Raw genomic sequence first — 16,316 nt, forward strand, 5'->3', positions numbered from 1 at the left:
AAAAGGAAGGTATGCTATAAAGATGATTTAAGACACTTCTACCTTCTCTCCATCTCTTGAGTAGACACGAGGGTTGGGCAGTTTCCGAAACTGTTTTACCTTTCAGCAAAACATTCTGTCCCAAGTACAAATGTCATTAGTGCGACTGTCCAGTGGTGCAGTGGAACACAATGTGGGCATTGGTAGTTCAGTGGTGATGAGGTTAGTATGTGGTTTAGGCTGCAAGCGCCTCTTTAAAAGTCTCAGCTTGACTGACTGATATGCAGTAACAGAGGTCTCAGCCTTCTATTTATTCTCAGGACAATTAATGAAGACCCAATTAAGTGTGTCAATGCTATTGTCTTTATGAAATGCGAAAAGGTGTTTACAATTGTTTTTCAATTTAGCAGGAGCATTCCCTCAGCCTCGTTGGCGCGTCAGTCTCATAATCTGAAGGTCGTGAGTTCAAGCCTCACACGAGGCAGGTTTTTCGTAGAATGGACAGCTTCGACATATGTGCGGTCCTCTACCTTCCAGAGACAGCATTGGTAATCCAAAGGTCAAAGGAATAAAGTCTTCAGCACAACAAGTGTTCTTTCAGTGAACTTCAGCTCCCCTCTCTAGTACCGAGATTTGTGCCAGTCAAGGAGCTTAGACTTCAACACCTGCACATTTTCACACCACTAGAATGACATGAAACAGAACAAAGGAAAAAGGGAGGGTATTCTATAAAGATGTTTTGAGACAGTTCTACCTTCTCTCCATCTCTTGAGTAGACGTGAGGGCTGGGCAGCCTCCGAAACTGTTTTACCATCCAACAAAACATTCTGTCCCAAGTACTAACCTCATTAGTCTGAAGACAATTAATGAAGACTCAATTAAGGGCGTCAATGCTATTGCCTTTGTGAAATGCGAAAAGATGTTTACATTTTTTCAATTTAGCATGCTTTTTCCCTCAGCCTCGGTAGTTCAGTGGTGATGAGGATAGATGTGATGAGGTGGTGTTTACATTTTTTGTCAAGCCTGACACGAGGCAGGTCTATTGTAGAATGGCCAGCTTGGACATATGTGCAGTCCTCTACCTTCTAGAGAGAGCATTGGTAATGCAAAGGACAAAGGAATAAAGGCTTTAGGAGAACAAGTGTTTTTTTCCGTGAACTCTAGATGCTTAAAGCATATATAAAACCTAAAATTCAAGCCAAACTAAAGCGGACATCCAGGAATTGCGCTCCCCTGTCTAATACCCAAGATGTGTGCCAGTCAAGGAGCTTAGATTTCAACACCTGCAAATTTTCACACCACTAGAAGGGCATGAAACAGAACAAAGGAAAAAGGGAAGGTATGCTATAAAGATGTTTTAAGACATTTCTACCTTCTCTCCATCTGTTGAGTAGACGTGATGGGTGGACAGCTTCCGAAACAGTTTTACCTTTCAACAAAACATTCTGTCCCAAGTACAAATGTCATTAGTGCGACTGTCCAGTGGTGCAGTGGAACACAATGTGGGCATTGGTAGTTCAGTGGTGATGAGGTTAGTATGTGGTTTAGTACGTAGTACTGATGGACCATCAAAAAACATTCTGTCTACACGCAATGGCGTCTTCAATGGAACTCCTTTCTCCGGCACATGGGCATTGGTGGTTCAGTGGTCGAATTCTCGCCTCTGCATCTGCAAATTCTCACCCCACTAGAATGGCATGAAACACAACAAAGGGAAAAAGGAAGGTATGCTATAAAGATGATTTAAGACACTTCTACCTTCTCTCCATCTCTTGAGTAGACGTGAGGGCTGGGCAGCCTCCGAAACTGTTTTACCATCCAACAAAACATTCTGTCCCAAGTACTAACCTCAATAGTCTGAAGACAATTAATGAAGACTCAATTAAGGGCGTCAATTCTATTGCCTTTGTGAAATGCGAAAAGATGTTTACATTTTTTCAATTTAGCATGCTTTTTCCCTCAGCCTCGGTAGTTCAGTGGTGATGAGGATAGATGTGATGAGGTGTTTACATTTTTTGTCAAGCCTGACACGAGGCAGGTCTATTGTAGAATGGCCAGCTTGGACATATGTGCAGTCCTCTACCTTCTAGAGAGAGCATTGGTAATGCAAAGGACAAAGGAATAAAGGCTTTAGGAGAACAAGTGTTTTTTTCCGTGAACTCTAGATGCTTAAAGCATATATAAACCTAAAATTCAACCCAAACTAAAGCGGACATCCAGGAATTGCGCTCCCCTGTCTAATACCCAAGATGTGTGCCAGTCAAGGAGCTTAGATTTCAACACCTGCAAATTTTCACACCACTAGAAGGGCATGAAACAGAACAAAGGAAAAAGGGAAGGTATGCTATAAAGATGTTTTAAGACATTTCTACCTTCTCTCCATCTCTTGAGTAGACGTGATGGGTGGACAGCTTCCGAAACAGTTTTCCAACAAAACATTCTGTCCCAAGTACTAACTTCATTAGTGTGACTGTCCAGAGGTGCAGTGGAACACAATGTGGGCATTGGTAGTTCAGTGGTGATGAGGTTAGTGTGTGGTTTAGTACGTAGTACTGATGGACCATCAAAAAACATTCTGTCTACACGCGATGGCGTCTTCAATAGAACTCTTTTCTACGGCACATGGGCATTGGTGGTTCAGTGGTCGAATTCTCGCCTCTGCATCTGCAAATTCTCACCCCACTAGGATGGCATGAAACACAACAAAGGGAAAAAGGAAGGTATGCTATAAAGATGATTTAAGACACTTCTACCTTCTCTCCATCTCTTGAGTACACACAAGGGTTGGGCAGTTTCCGAAACTGTTTTACCTTTCAGCAAAACATTCTGTCCCAAGTACAAATGTCATTAGTGCGACTGTCCAGTGGTGCAGTGGAACACAATGTGGGCATTGGTAGTTCAGTGGTGATGAGGTTAGTATGTGGTTTAGTATGTAGTACTGATGGACCATCAAGAAAAAGATTCTGTCTACACGCGATGGCGTCTTCAATGGAACTCCTTTTTCCAACACGTGGGCATTGGTGGTTCAGTGGTCGAATTCTCGCCTGCCACGCGGGAGACCCGGGTTGGATTCCCGGTCAATGCAAGCGCCTCTTTAAAAGTCTCAGCTTGACTGACTGATATGCAGTAACAGAGGTCTCAGCCTTCTATTTATTCTCAGGACAATTAATGAAGACCCAATTAAGTGTGTCAATGCTATTGTCTTTATGAAATGCGAAAAGGTGTTTACAATTGTTTTTCAATTTAGCAGGCGCATTCCCTCAGCCTCGTTGGCGCAGTTGGCAGCGCGTTAGTCTCATAATCTGAAGGTCGTGAGTTCAAGCCTCACACGAGGCAGGTTTTTCGTAGAATGGACAGCTTCGACATATGTGCGGTCCTCTACCTTCCAGAGACAGCATTGGTAATCCAAAGGTCAAAGGAATAAAGTCTTCAGCACAACAAGTGTTCTTTCCGTGAACTCCAGCTCCCCTCTCTAGGACCGAGATTTGTGCCAGTCAAGGAGCTTAGACTTCAACACCTGCACATTTTCACACCACTAGAATGACATGAAACAGAACAAAGGAAAAAGGGAGGGTATGCTATAAAGATGTTTTGAGACAGTTCTACCTTCTCTCCATCTCTTGAGTAGACGTGAGGGCTGGGCAGCCTCCGAAACTGTTTTACCATCCAACAAAACATTCTGTCCCAAGTACTAACCTCAATAGTCTGAAGACAATTAATGAAGACTCAATTAAGGGCGTCAATGCTATTGCCTTTGTGAAATGCGAAAAGATGTTTACATTTTTTCAATTTAGCATGCTTTTTCCCTCAGCCTCGGTAGTTCAGTGGTGATGAGGATAGATGTGATGAGGTGTTTACATTTTTTGTCAAGCCTGACACGAGGCAGGTCTATTGTAGAATGGCCAGCTTGGACATATGTGCAGTCCTCTACCTTCTAGAGAGAGCATTGGTAATGCAAAGGACAAAGGAATAAAGGCTTTAGGAGAACAAGTGTTTTTTTCCGTGAACTCTAGATGCTTAAAGCATATATAAACCTAAAATTCAACCCAAACTAAAGCGGACATCCAGGAATTGCGCTCCCCTGTCTAATACCCAAGATGTGTGCCAGTCAAGGAGCTTAGATTTCAACACCTGCAAATTTTCACACCACTAGAAGGGCATGAAACAGAACAAAGGAAAAAGGGAAGGTATGCTATAAAGATGTTTTAAGACATTTCTACCTTCTCTCCATCTCTTGAGTAGACGTGATGGGTGGACAGCTTCCGAAACAGTTTTCCAACAAAACATTCTGTCCCAAGTACTAACTTCATTAGTGTGACTGTCCAGAGGTGCAGTGGAACACAATGTGGGCATTGGTAGTTCAGTGGTGATGAGGTTAGTGTGTGGTTTAGTACGTAGTACTGATGGACCATCAAAAAACATTCTGTCTACACGCGATGGCGTCTTCAATAGAACTCTTTTCTACGGCACATGGGCATTGGTGGTTCAGTGGTCGAATTCTCGCCTCTGCATCTGCAAATTCTCACCCCACTAGGATGGCATGAAACACAACAAAGGGAAAAAGGAAGGTATGCTATAAAGATGATTTAAGACACTTCTACCTTCTCTCCATCTCTTGAGTACACACGAGGGTTGGGCAGTTTCCGAAACTGTTTTACCTTTCAGCAAAACATTCTGTCCCAAGTACAAATGTCATTAGTGCGACTGTCCAGTGGTGCAGTGGAACACAATGTGGGCATTGGTAGTTCAGTGGTGATGAGGTTAGTATGTGGTTTAGTATGTAGTACTGATGGACCATCAAGAAAAAGATTCTGTCTACACGCGATGGCGTCTTCAATGGAACTCCTTTTTCCAACACGTGGGCATTGGTGGTTCAGTGGTCGAATTCTCGCCTGCCACGCGGGAGACCCGGGTTGGATTCCCGGTCAATGCAAGCGCCTCTTTAAAAGTCTCAGCTTGACTGACTGATATGCAGTAACAGAGGTCTCAGCCTTCTATTTATTCTCAGGACAATTAATGAAGACCCAATTAAGTGTGTCAATGCTATTGTCTTTATGAAATGCGAAAAGGTGTTTACAATTGTTTTTCAATTTAGCAGGCGCATTCCCTCAGCCTCGTTGGCGCAGTTGGCAGCGCGTCAGTCTCATAATCTGAAGGTCGTGAGTTCAAGCCTCACACGAGGCAGGTTTTTCGTAGAATGGACAGCTTCGACATATGTGCGGTCCTCTACCTTCCAGAGACAGCATTGGTAATCCAAAGGTCAAAGGAATAAAGTCTTCAGCACAACAAGTGTTCTTTCCGTGAACTCCAGCTCCCCTCTCTAGTACCGAGATTTGTGCCAGTCAAGGAGCTTAGACTTCAACACCTGCACATTTTCACACCACTAGAATGACATGAAACAGAACAAAGGAAAAAGGGAGGGTATGCTATAAAGATGTTTTGAGACAGTTCTACCTTCTCTCCATCTCTTGAGTAGACGTGAGGGCTGGGCAGCCTCCGAAACTGTTTTACCATCCAACAAAACATTCTGTCCCAAGTACTAACCTCAATAGTCTGAAGACAATTAATGAAGACTCAATTAAGGGCGTCAATGCTATTGCCTTTGTGAAATGCGAAAAGATGTTTACATTTTTTCAATTTAGCATGCTTTTTCCCTCAGCCTCGGTAGTTCAGTGGTGATGAGGATAGATGTGATGAGGTGTTTACATTTTTTGTCAAGCCTGACACGAGGCAGGTCTATTGTAGAATGGCCAGCTTGGACATATGTGCAGTCCTCTACCTTCTAGAGAGAGCATTGGTAATGCAAAGGACAAAGGAATAAAGGCTTTAGGAGAACAAGTGTTTTTTTTCCGTGAACTCTAGATGCTTAAAGCATATATAAAACCTAAAATTCAAGCCAAACTAAAGCGGACATCCAGGAATTGCGCTCCCCTGTCTAATTCCCAAGATGTGTGCCAGTCAAGGAGCTTAGATTTCAACACCTGCAAATTTTCACACCACTAGAAGGGCATGAAACAGAACAAAGGAAAAAGGGAAGGTATGCTATAAAGATGTTTTAAGACATTTCTACCTTCTCTCCATCTCTTGAGTAAACGTGATGGGTGGACAGCTTCCGAAACAGTTTTCCAACAAAACATTCTGTCCCAAGTACTAACTTCATTAGTGTGACTGTCCAGAGGTGCAGTGGAACACAATGTGGGCATTGGTAGTTCAGTGGTGATGAGGTTAGTGTGTGGTTTAGTACGTAGTACTGATGGACCATCAAAAAACATTCTGTCTACACGCGATGGCGTCTTCAATGGAACTCCTTTCTCCGGCACATGGGCATTGGTGGTTCAGTGGTCGAATTCTCGCCTCTGCATCTGCAAATTCTCACCCCACTAGAATGGCATGAAACACAACAAAGGTAAAAAGGAAGGTATGCTATAAAGATGATTTAAGACACTTCTACCTTCTCTCCATCTCTTGAGTAGACACGAGGGTTGGGCAGTTTCCGAAACTGTTTTACCTTTCAGCAAAACATTCTGTCCCAAGTACAAATGTCATTAGTGCGATTGTCCAGTGGTGCAGTGGAACACAATGTGAGCATTGGTAGTTCAGTGGTGATGAGGTTAGTATGTGGTTTAGTATGTAGTACTGATGGACCATCAAGAAAAAGATTCTATCTACACGCGATGGCGTCTTCAATGGAACTCCTTTTTCCAACACGTGGGCATTGGTGGTTCAGTGGTCGAATTCTCGCCTGCCACGCGGGAGACCCGGGTTGGATTCCCGGTCAATGCAAGCGCCTCTTAAAAAGTCTCAGCTTGACTGACTGATATGCAGTAACAGAGGTCTCAGCCTTCTATTTATTCTCAGGACAATTAATGAAGACCCAATTAAGTGTGTCAATGCTATTGTCTTTATGAAATGCGAAAAGGTGTTTACAATTGTTTTTCAATTTAGCAGGCGCATTCCCTCAGCCTCGTTGGCGCAGTTGGCAGCGCGTCAGTCTCATAATCTGAAGGTCGTGAGTTCAAGCCTCACACGAGGCAGGTTTTTCGTAGAATGGACAGCTTCGACATATGTGCGGTCCTCTACCTTCCAGAGACAGCATTGGTAATCCAAAGGTCAAAGGAATAAAGTCTTCAGCACAACAAGTGTTCTTTCCGTGAACTCCAGCTCCCCTCTCTAGTACCGAGATTTGTGCCAGTCAAGGAGCTTAGACTTCAACACCTGCACATTTTCACACCACTAGAATGACATGAAACAGAACAAAGGAAAAAGGGGGGGTATGCTATAAAGATGTTTTGAGACAGTTCTACCTTCTCTCCATCTCTTGAGTAGACGTGAGGGCTGGGCAGCCTCCGAAACTGTTTTACCATCCAACAAAACATTCTGTCCCAAGTACTAACCTCAATAGTCTGAAGACAATTAATGAAGACTCAATTAAGGGCGTCAATGCTATTGCCTTTGTGAAATGCGAAAAGATGTTTACATTTTTTCAATTTAGCATGCTTTTTCCCTCAGTCTCGGTAGTTCAGTGGTGATGAGGATAGATGTGATGAGGTGTTTACATTTTTTGTCAAGCCTGACACGAGGCAGGTCTATTGTAGAATGGCCAGCTTGGACATATGTGCAGTCCTCTACCTTCTAGAGAGAGCATTGGTAATGCAAAGGACAAAGGAATAAAGGCTTTAGGAGAACAAGTGTTTTTTTCCGTGAACTCTAGATGCTTAAAGCATATATAAAACCTAAAATTCAAGCCAAACTAAAGCGGACATCCAGGAATTGCGCTCCCCTGTCTAATACCCAAGATGTGTGCCAGTCAAGGAGCTTAGATTTCAACACCTGCAAATTTTCACACCACTAGAAGGGCATGAAACAGAACAAAGGAAAAAGGGAAGGTATGCTATAAAGATGTTTTAAGACATTTCTACCTTCTCTCCATCTCTTGAGTAGACGTGATGGGTGGACAGCTTCCGAAACAGTTTTCCAACAAAACATTCTGTCCCAAGTACTAACTTCATTAGTGTGACTGTCCAGAGGTGCAGTGGAACACAATGTGGGCATTGGTAGTTCAGTGGTGATGAGGTTAGTGTGTGGTTTAGTACGTAGTACTGATGGACCATCAAAAAACATTCTGTCTACACGCGATGGCGTCTTCAATAGAACTCTTTTCTACGGCACATGGGCATTGGTGGTTCAGTGGTCGAATTCTCGCCTCTGCATCTGCAAATTCTCACCCCACTAGGATGGCATGAAACACAACAAAGGGAAAAAGGAAGGTATGCTATAAAGATGATTTAAGACACTTCTACCTTCTCTCCATCTCTTGAGTACACACGAGGGTTGGGCAGTTTCCGAAACTGTTTTACCTTTCAGCAAAACATTCTGTCCCAAGTACAAATGTCATTAGTGCGACTGTCCAGTGGTGCAGTGGAACACAATGTGGGCATTGGTAGTTCAGTGGTGATGAGGTTAGTATGTGGTTTAGTATGTAGTACTGATGGACCATCAAGAAAAAGATTCTGTCTACACGCGATGGCGTCTTCAATGGAACTCCTTTTTCCAACACGTGGGCATTGGTGGTTCAGTGGTCGAATTCTCGCCTGCCACGCGGGAGACCCGGGTTGGATTCCCGGTCAATGCAAGCGCCTCTTTAAAAGTCTCAGCTTGACTGACTGATATGCAGTAACAGAGGTCTCAGCCTTCTATTTATTCTCAGGACAATTAATGAAGACCCAATTAAGTGTGTCAATGCTATTGTCTTTATGAAATGCGAAAAGGTGTTTACAATTGTTTTTCAATTTAGCAGGCGCATTCCCTCAGCCTCGTTGGCGCAGTTGGCAGCGCGTCAGTCTCATAATCTGAAGGTCGTGAGTTCAAGCCTCACACGAGGCAGGTTTTTCGTAGAATGGACAGCTTCGACATATGTGCGGTCCTCTACCTTCCAGAGACAGCATTGGTAATCCAAAGGTCAAAGGAATAAAGTCTTCAGCACAACAAGTGTTCTTTCCGTGAACTCCAGCTCCCCTCTCTAGTACCGAGATTTGTGCCAGTCAAGGAGTTTAGACTTCAACACCTGCACATTTTCACACCACTAGAATGACATGAAACAGAACAAAGGAAAAAGGGAGGGTATGCTATAAAGATGTTTTGAGACAGTTCTACCTTCTCTCCATCTCTTGAGTAGACGTGAGGGCTGGGCAGCCTCCGAAACTGTTTTACCATCCAACAAAACATTCTGTCCCAAGTACTAACCTCAATAGTCTGAAGACAATTAATGAAGACTCAATTAAGGGCGTCAATGCTATTGCCTTTGTGAAATGCGAAAAGATGTTTACATTTTTTCAATTTAGCATGCTTTTTCCCTCAGCCTCGGTAGTTCAGTGGTGATGAGGATAGATGTGATGAGGTGGTGTTTACATTTTTTGTCAAGCCTGACACGAGGCAGGTCTATTGTAGAATGGCCAGCTTGGACATATGTGCAGTCCTCTACCTTCTAGAGAGAGCATTGGTAATGCAAAGGACAAAGGAATAAAGGCTTTAGGAGAACAACTGTTTTTTTCCGTGAACTCTAGATGCTTAAAGCATATATAAAACCTAAAATTCAAGCCAAACTAAAACGGACATCCAGGAATTGCGCTCCCCTGTCTAATACCCAAGATGTGTGCCAGTCAAGGAACTCCTTTCTCCGGCACATGGGCATTGGTGGTTCAGTGGTCGAATTCTCGCCTCTGCATCTGCAAATTCTCACCCCACTAGAATGGCATGAAACACAACAAAGGGAAAAAGGAAGGTATGCTATAAAGATGATTTAAGACACATCTACGTTCTCTCCATCTCTTGAGTAGACACGAGGGTTGGGCAGTTTCCGAAACTGTTTTACCTTTCAGCAAAACATTCTGTCCCAAGTACAAATGTCATTAGTGCGACTGTCCAGTGGTGCAGTGGAACACAATGTGTTTAGTATGTAGTACTGATGGACCATCAAGAAAAAAATTCTGTCTACACGCGATGGCGTCTTCAATGGAACTCCTTTTTCCAACACGTGGGCATTGGTGGTTCAGTGGTCGAATTCTCGCCTGCCACGCGGGAGACCCGGGTTCGATTCCCGGCCAATGCAAGCGCCTCTTTAAAAGTCTCAGCTTGACTGACTGATATGCAGTAACAGAGGTCTCAGCCTTCTATTTATTCTCAGGACAATTAATGAAGACCCAATTAAGTGTGTCAATGCTATTGTCTTTATGAAATGCGAAAAGGTGTTTACAATTGTTTTTCAATTTAGCAGGCGCATTCCCTCAGCCTCGTTGGCGCAGTTGGCAGCGCGTCAGTCTCATAATCTGAAGGTCGTGAGTTCAAGCCTCACACGAGGCAGGTTTTTCGTAGAATGGACAGCTTCGACATATGTGCGGTCCTCTACCTTCCAGAGACAGCATTGGTAATCCAAAGGTCAAAGGAATAAAGTCTTCAGCACAACAAGTGTTCTTTCCGTGAACTCCAGCTCCCCTCTCTAGTACCGAGATTTGTGCCAGTCAAGGAGCTTAGACTTCAACACCTGCACATTTTCACACCACTAGAATGACATGAAACAGAACAAAGGAAAAAGGGAAGGTATGCTATAAAGATGTTTTAAGACATTTCTACCTTCTCTCCATCTGTTGAGTAGACGTGATGGGTGGACAGCTTCCGAAACAGTTTTACCTTTCAACAAAACATTCTGTCCCAAGTACAAATGTCATTAGTGCGACTGTCCAGTGGTGCAGTGGAACACAATGTGGGCATTGGTAGTTCAGTGGTGATGAGGTTAGTATGTGGTTTAGTATGTAGTACTGATGGACCATCAAGAAAAAGATTCTGTCTACACGCGATGGCGTCTTCAATGGAACGCCTTTTTCCAACACGTGGGCATTGGTGGTCCAGTGGTCGAATTCTCGCCTGCCACGCGGGAGACCCGGGTTCGATTCCCGGCCAATGTAAGCGCCTCTTTAAAAGTCTCAGCTTGACTGACTGATATGCAGTAACAGAGGTCTCAGCCTTCTATTTATTCTCAGGACAATTAATGAAGACCCAATTAAGTGTGTCAATGCTATTGTCTTTATGAAATGCGAAAAGGTGTTTACAATTAACAGTTGGCAGCGCGTCAGTCTCATAATCTGAAGGTCGTGAGTTCAAGCCTCACACGAGGCAGGTTTTTCGTAGAATGGACAGCTTCGACATATGTGCGGTCCTCTACCTTCCAGAGACAGCATTGGTAATCCAAAGGTCAAAGGAATAAAGTCTTCAGCACAACAAGTGTTCTTTCCGTGAACTCCAGCTCCCCTCTCTAGTACCGAGATTTGTGCCAGTCAAGGAGCTTAGACTTCAACACCTGCACATTTTCACACCACTAGAATGACATGAAACAGAACAAAGGAAAAAGGGAGGGTATGCTATAAAGATGTTTTGAGACAGTTCTACCTTCTCTCCATCTCTTGAGTAGACGTGAGGGCTGGGCAGCCTCCGAAACTGTTTTACCATCCAACAAAACATTCTGTCCCAAGTACTAACCTCAATAGTCTGAAGACAATTAATGAAGACTCAATTAAGGGCGTCAATGCTATTGCCTTTGTGAAATGCGAAAAGATGTTTACATTTTTTCAATTTAGCATGCTTTTTCCCTCAGCCTCGGTAGTTCAGTGGTGATGAGGATAGATGTGATGAGGTGTTTACATTTTTTGTCAAGCCTGACACGAGGCAGGTCTATTGTAGAATGGCCAGCTTGGACATATGTGCAGTCCTCTACCTTCTAGAGAGAGCATTGGTAATGCAAAGGACAAAGGAATAAAGGCTTTAGGAGAACAAGTGTTTTTTTCCGTGAACTCTAGATGCTTAAAGCATATATAAAACCTAAAATTCAAGCCAAACTAAAGCGGACATCCAGGAATTGCGCTCCCCTGTCTAATTCCCAAGATGTGTGCCAGTCAAGGAGCTTAGATTTCAACACCTGCAAATTTTCACACCACTAGAAGGGCATGAAACAGAACAAAGGAAAAAGGGAAGGTATGCTATAAAGATGTTTTAAGACATTTCTACCTTCTCTCCATCTCTTGAGTAAACGTGATGGGTGGACAGCTTCCGAAACAGTTTTCCAACAAAACATTCTGTCCCAAGTACTAACTTCATTAGTGTGACTGTCCAGAGGTGCAGTGGAACACAATGTGGGCATTGGTAGTTCAGTGGTGATGAGGTTAGTGTGTGGTTTAGTACGTAGTACTGATGGACCATCAAAAAACATTCTGTCTACACGCGATGGCGTCTTCAATGGAACTCCTTTCTGCGGCACATGGGCATTGGTGGTTCAGTGGTCGAATTCTCGCCTCTGCATCTGCAAATTCTCACCCCACTAGAATGGCATGAAACACAACAAAGGGAAAAAGGAAGGTATGCTATAAAGATGATTTAAGACACTTCTACCTTCTCTCCATCTCTTGAGTAGACACGAGGGTTGGGCAGTTTCCGAAACTGTTTTACCTTTCAGCAAAACATTCTGTCCCAAGTACAAATGTCATTAGTGCGACTGTCCAGTGGTGCAGTGGAACACAATGTGGGCATTGGTAGTTCAGTGGTGATGAGGTTAGTATGTGGTTTAGTATGTAGTACTGATGGACCATCAAGAAAAAGATTCTGTCTACACGCGATGGCGTCTTCAATGGAACTCCTTTTTCCAACACGTGGGCATTGGTGGTTCAGTGGTCGAATTCTCGCCTGCCACGCGGGAGACCCGGGTTCGATTCCCGGCCAATGCAAGCGCCTCTTTAAAAGTCTCAGCTTGACTGACTGATATGCAGTAACAGAGGTCTCAGCCTTCTATTTATTCTCAGGACAATTAATGAAGACCCAATTAAGTGTGTCAATGCTATTGTCTTTATGAAATGCGAAAAGGTGTTTACAATTAACAGTTGGCAGCGCGTCAGTCTCATAATCTGAAGGTCGTGAGTTCAAGCCTCACACGAGGCAGGTTTTTCGTAGAATGGACAGCTTCGACATATGTGCGGTCCTCTACCTTCCAGAGACAGCATTGGTAATCCAAAGGTCAAAGGAATAAAGTCTTCAGCACAACAAGTGTTCTTTCCGTGAACTCCAGCTCCCCTCTCTAGTACCGAGATTTGTGCCAGTCAAGGAGCTTAGACTTCAACACCTGCACATTTTCACACCACTAGAATGACATGAAACAGAACAAAGGAAAAAGGGAGGGTATGCTATAAAGATGTTTTGAGACAGTTCTACCTTCTCTCCATCTCTTGAGTAGACGTGAGGGCTGGGCAGCCTCCGAAACTGTTTTACCATCCAACAAAACATTCTGTCCCAAGTACTAACCTCAATAGTCTGAAGACAATTAATGAAGACTCAATTAAGGGCGTCAATGCTATTGCCTTTGTGAAATGCGAAAAGATGTTTACATTTTTTCAATTTAGCATGCTTTTTCCCTCAGCCTCGGTAGTTCAGTGGTGATGAGGATAGATGTGATGAGGTGTTTACATTTTTTGTCAAGCCTGACACGAGGCAGGTCTATTGTAGAATGGCCAGCTTGGACATATGTGCAGTCCTCTACCTTCTAGAGAGAGCATTGGTAATGCAAAGGACAAAGGAATAAAGGCTTTAGGAGAACAAGTGTTTTTTTCCGTGAACTCTAGATGCTTAAAGCATATATAAACCTAAAATTCAACCCAAACTAAAGCGGACATCCAGGAATTGCGCTCCCCTGTCTAATACCCAAGATGTGTGCCAGTCAAGGAGCTTAGATTTCAACACCTGCAAATTTTCACACCACTAGAAGGGCATGAAACAGAACAAAGGAAAAAGGGAAGGTATGCTATAAAGATGTTTTAAGACATTTCTACCTTCTCTCCATCTCTTGAGTAGACGTGATGGGTGGACAGCTTCCGAAACAGTTTTCCAACAAAACATTCTGTCCCAAGTACTAACTTCATTAGTGTGACTGTCCAGAGGTGCAGTGGAACACAATGTGGGCATTGGTAGTTCAGTGGTGATGAGGTTAGTGTGTGGTTTAGTACGTAGTACTGATGGACCATCAAAAAACATTCTGTCTACACGCGATGGCGTCTTCAATGGAACTCCTTTCTCCGGCACATGGGTATTGGTGGTTCAGTGGTCGAATTTTCGCCTCTGCATCTGCAAATTCTCACCCCACTAGAATGGCATGAAACACAACAAAGGGAAAAAGGAAGGTATGCTATAAAGATGATTTAAGACACTTCTACCTTCTCTCCATCTCTTGAGTAGACACGAGGGTTGGGCAGTTTCCGAAACTGTTTTACCTTTCAGCAAAACATTCTGTCCCAAGTACAAATGTCATTAGTGCGACTGTCCAGTGGTGCAGTGGAACACAATGTGGGCATTGGTAATTCAGTGGTGATGAGGTTAGTATGTGGTTTAGGCTCCAAGCGCCTCTTTAAAAGTCTCAGCTTGACTGACTGATATGCAGTAACAGAGGTCTCAGCCTTCTATTTATTCTCAGGACAATTAATGAAGACCCAATTAAGTGTGTCAATGCTATTGTCTTTATGAAATGCGAAAAGGTGTTTACAATTGTTTTTCAATTTAGCAGGCGCATTCCCTCAGCCTCGTTGGCGCAGTTGGCAGCGCGTCAGTCTCATAATCTGAAGGTCGTGAGTTCAAGCCTCACACGAGGCAGGTTTTTCGTAGAATGGACAGCTTCGACATATGTGCGGTCCTCTACCTTCCAGAGACAGCATTGGTAATCCAAAGGTCAAAGGAATGAAGTCTTCAGCACAACAAGTGTTCTTTCCGTGAACTCCAGCTCCCCTCTCTAGTACCGAGATTTGTGCCAGTCAAGGAGCTTAGACTTCAACACCTGCACATTTTCACACCACTAGAATGACATGAAACAGAACAAAGGAAAAAGGGAGGGTATGCTGTAAAGATGTTTTGAGACAGTTCTACCTTCTCTCCATCTCTTGAGTAGACGTGAGGGCTGGGCAGCCTCCGAAACTGTTTTACCATCCAACAAAACATTCTGTCCCAAGTACTAACCTCAATAGTCTGAAGACAATTAATGAAGACTCAATTAAGGGCGTCAATGCTATTGCCTTTGTGAAATGCGAAAAGATGTTTACATTTTTTCAATTTAGCATGCTTTTTCCCTCAGCCTCGGTAGTTCAGTGGTGATGAGGATAGATGTGATGAGGTGGTGTTTACATTTTTTGTCAAGCCTGACACGAGGCAGGTCTATTGTAGAATGGCCAGCTTGGACATATGTGCAGTCCTCTACCTTCTAGAGAGAGCATTGGTAATGCAAAGGACAAAGGAATAAAGGCTTTAGGAGAACAACTGTTTTTTTCCGTGAACTCTAGATGCTTAAAGCATATATAAAACCTAAAATTCAAGCCAAACTTAAACGGACATCCAGGAATTGCGCTCCCCTGTCTAATACCCAAGATGTGTGCCAGTCAAGGAACTCCTTTCTCCGGCACATGGGCATTGGTGGTTCAGTGGTCGAATTCTCGCCTCTGCATCTGCAAATTCTCACCCCACTAGAATGGCATGAAACACAACAAAGGGAAAAAGGAAGGTATGCTATAAAGATGATTTAAGACACATCTACCTTCTCTCCATCTCTTGAGTAGACACGAGGGTTGGGCAGTTTCCGAAACTGTTTTACCTTTCAGCAAAACATTCTGTCCCAAGTACAAATGTCATTAGTGCGACTGTCCAGTGGTGCAGTGGAACACAATGTGTTTAGTATGTAGTACTGATGGACCATCAAGAAAAAGATTCTGTCTACACGCGATGGCGTCTTCAATGGAACTCCTTTTTCCAACACGTGGGCATTGGTGGTTCAGTGGTCGAATTCTCGCCTGCCACGCGGGAGACCCGGGTTCGATTCCCGGCCAATGCAAGCGCCTCTTTAAAAGTCTCAGCTTGACTGACTGATATGCAGTAACAGAGGTCTCAGCCTTCTATTTATTCTCAGGACAATTAATGAAGACCCAATTAAGTGTGTCAATGCTATTGTCTTTATGAAATGCGAAAAGGTGTTTACAATTGTTTTTCAATTTAGCAGGCGCATTCCCTCAGCCTCGTTGGCGCAGTTGGCAGCGCGTCAGTCTCATAATCTGAAGGTCGTGAGTTCAAGCCTCACACGAGGCAGGTTTTTCGTAGAATGGACAGCTTCGACATATGTGCGGTCCTCTACCTTCCAGAGACAGCATTGGTAATCCAAAGGTCAAAGGAATAAAGTCTTCAGCACAACAAGTGTTCTTTCCGTGAACTCCAGCTCCCCTCTCTAGTACCGAGATTTGTGCCAGTCAAGGAGCTTAGACTTCAACACC

General features: G+C 43.7%; 10 non-coding genes across 10 annotated transcripts; all 10 read left to right on the forward strand.

Annotated features, from left to right (window-relative positions):
• Window positions 1-3,242: 3,242 nt before the first annotated feature.
• trnam-cau (transfer RNA methionine (anticodon CAU)) lies at window positions 3,243-3,315 on the forward strand. The gene has a single exon. It is a non-coding gene; the product is annotated as a tRNA-Met (tRNA).
• Window positions 3,316-5,090: 1,775 nt separating this feature from the next.
• trnam-cau (transfer RNA methionine (anticodon CAU)) lies at window positions 5,091-5,163 on the forward strand. Its single transcript has one exon. It is a non-coding gene; the product is annotated as a tRNA-Met (tRNA).
• A 1,777-nt stretch (window positions 5,164-6,940) lies between these two features.
• Window positions 6,941-7,013, forward strand: trnam-cau (transfer RNA methionine (anticodon CAU)). Its single transcript has one exon. It is a non-coding gene; the product is annotated as a tRNA-Met (tRNA).
• A 1,776-nt stretch (window positions 7,014-8,789) lies between these two features.
• Window positions 8,790-8,862, forward strand: trnam-cau (transfer RNA methionine (anticodon CAU)). The gene has a single exon. It is a non-coding gene; the product is annotated as a tRNA-Met (tRNA).
• A 1,154-nt stretch (window positions 8,863-10,016) lies between these two features.
• trnag-gcc (transfer RNA glycine (anticodon GCC)) lies at window positions 10,017-10,087 on the forward strand. Its single transcript has one exon. It is a non-coding gene; the product is annotated as a tRNA-Gly (tRNA).
• Window positions 10,088-10,265: 178 nt separating this feature from the next.
• On the forward strand, window positions 10,266-10,338 carry trnam-cau (transfer RNA methionine (anticodon CAU)). Its single transcript has one exon. It is a non-coding gene; the product is annotated as a tRNA-Met (tRNA).
• A 2,340-nt stretch (window positions 10,339-12,678) lies between these two features.
• On the forward strand, window positions 12,679-12,749 carry trnag-gcc (transfer RNA glycine (anticodon GCC)). Its single transcript has one exon. It is a non-coding gene; the product is annotated as a tRNA-Gly (tRNA).
• Window positions 12,750-14,585: 1,836 nt separating this feature from the next.
• trnam-cau (transfer RNA methionine (anticodon CAU)) lies at window positions 14,586-14,658 on the forward strand. Its single transcript has one exon. It is a non-coding gene; the product is annotated as a tRNA-Met (tRNA).
• Window positions 14,659-15,812: 1,154 nt separating this feature from the next.
• On the forward strand, window positions 15,813-15,883 carry trnag-gcc (transfer RNA glycine (anticodon GCC)). The gene has a single exon. It is a non-coding gene; the product is annotated as a tRNA-Gly (tRNA).
• A 178-nt stretch (window positions 15,884-16,061) lies between these two features.
• Window positions 16,062-16,134, forward strand: trnam-cau (transfer RNA methionine (anticodon CAU)). The gene has a single exon. It is a non-coding gene; the product is annotated as a tRNA-Met (tRNA).
• The last annotated feature ends 182 nt before the right edge of the window (window positions 16,135-16,316 follow it).

Source organism: Channa argus, unplaced genomic scaffold, assembly GCF_033026475.1.
Source record: "Channa argus isolate prfri unplaced genomic scaffold, Channa argus male v1.0 Contig022, whole genome shotgun sequence".
NCBI classification, from domain to species: domain Eukaryota; kingdom Metazoa; phylum Chordata; class Actinopteri; order Anabantiformes; family Channidae; genus Channa; species Channa argus.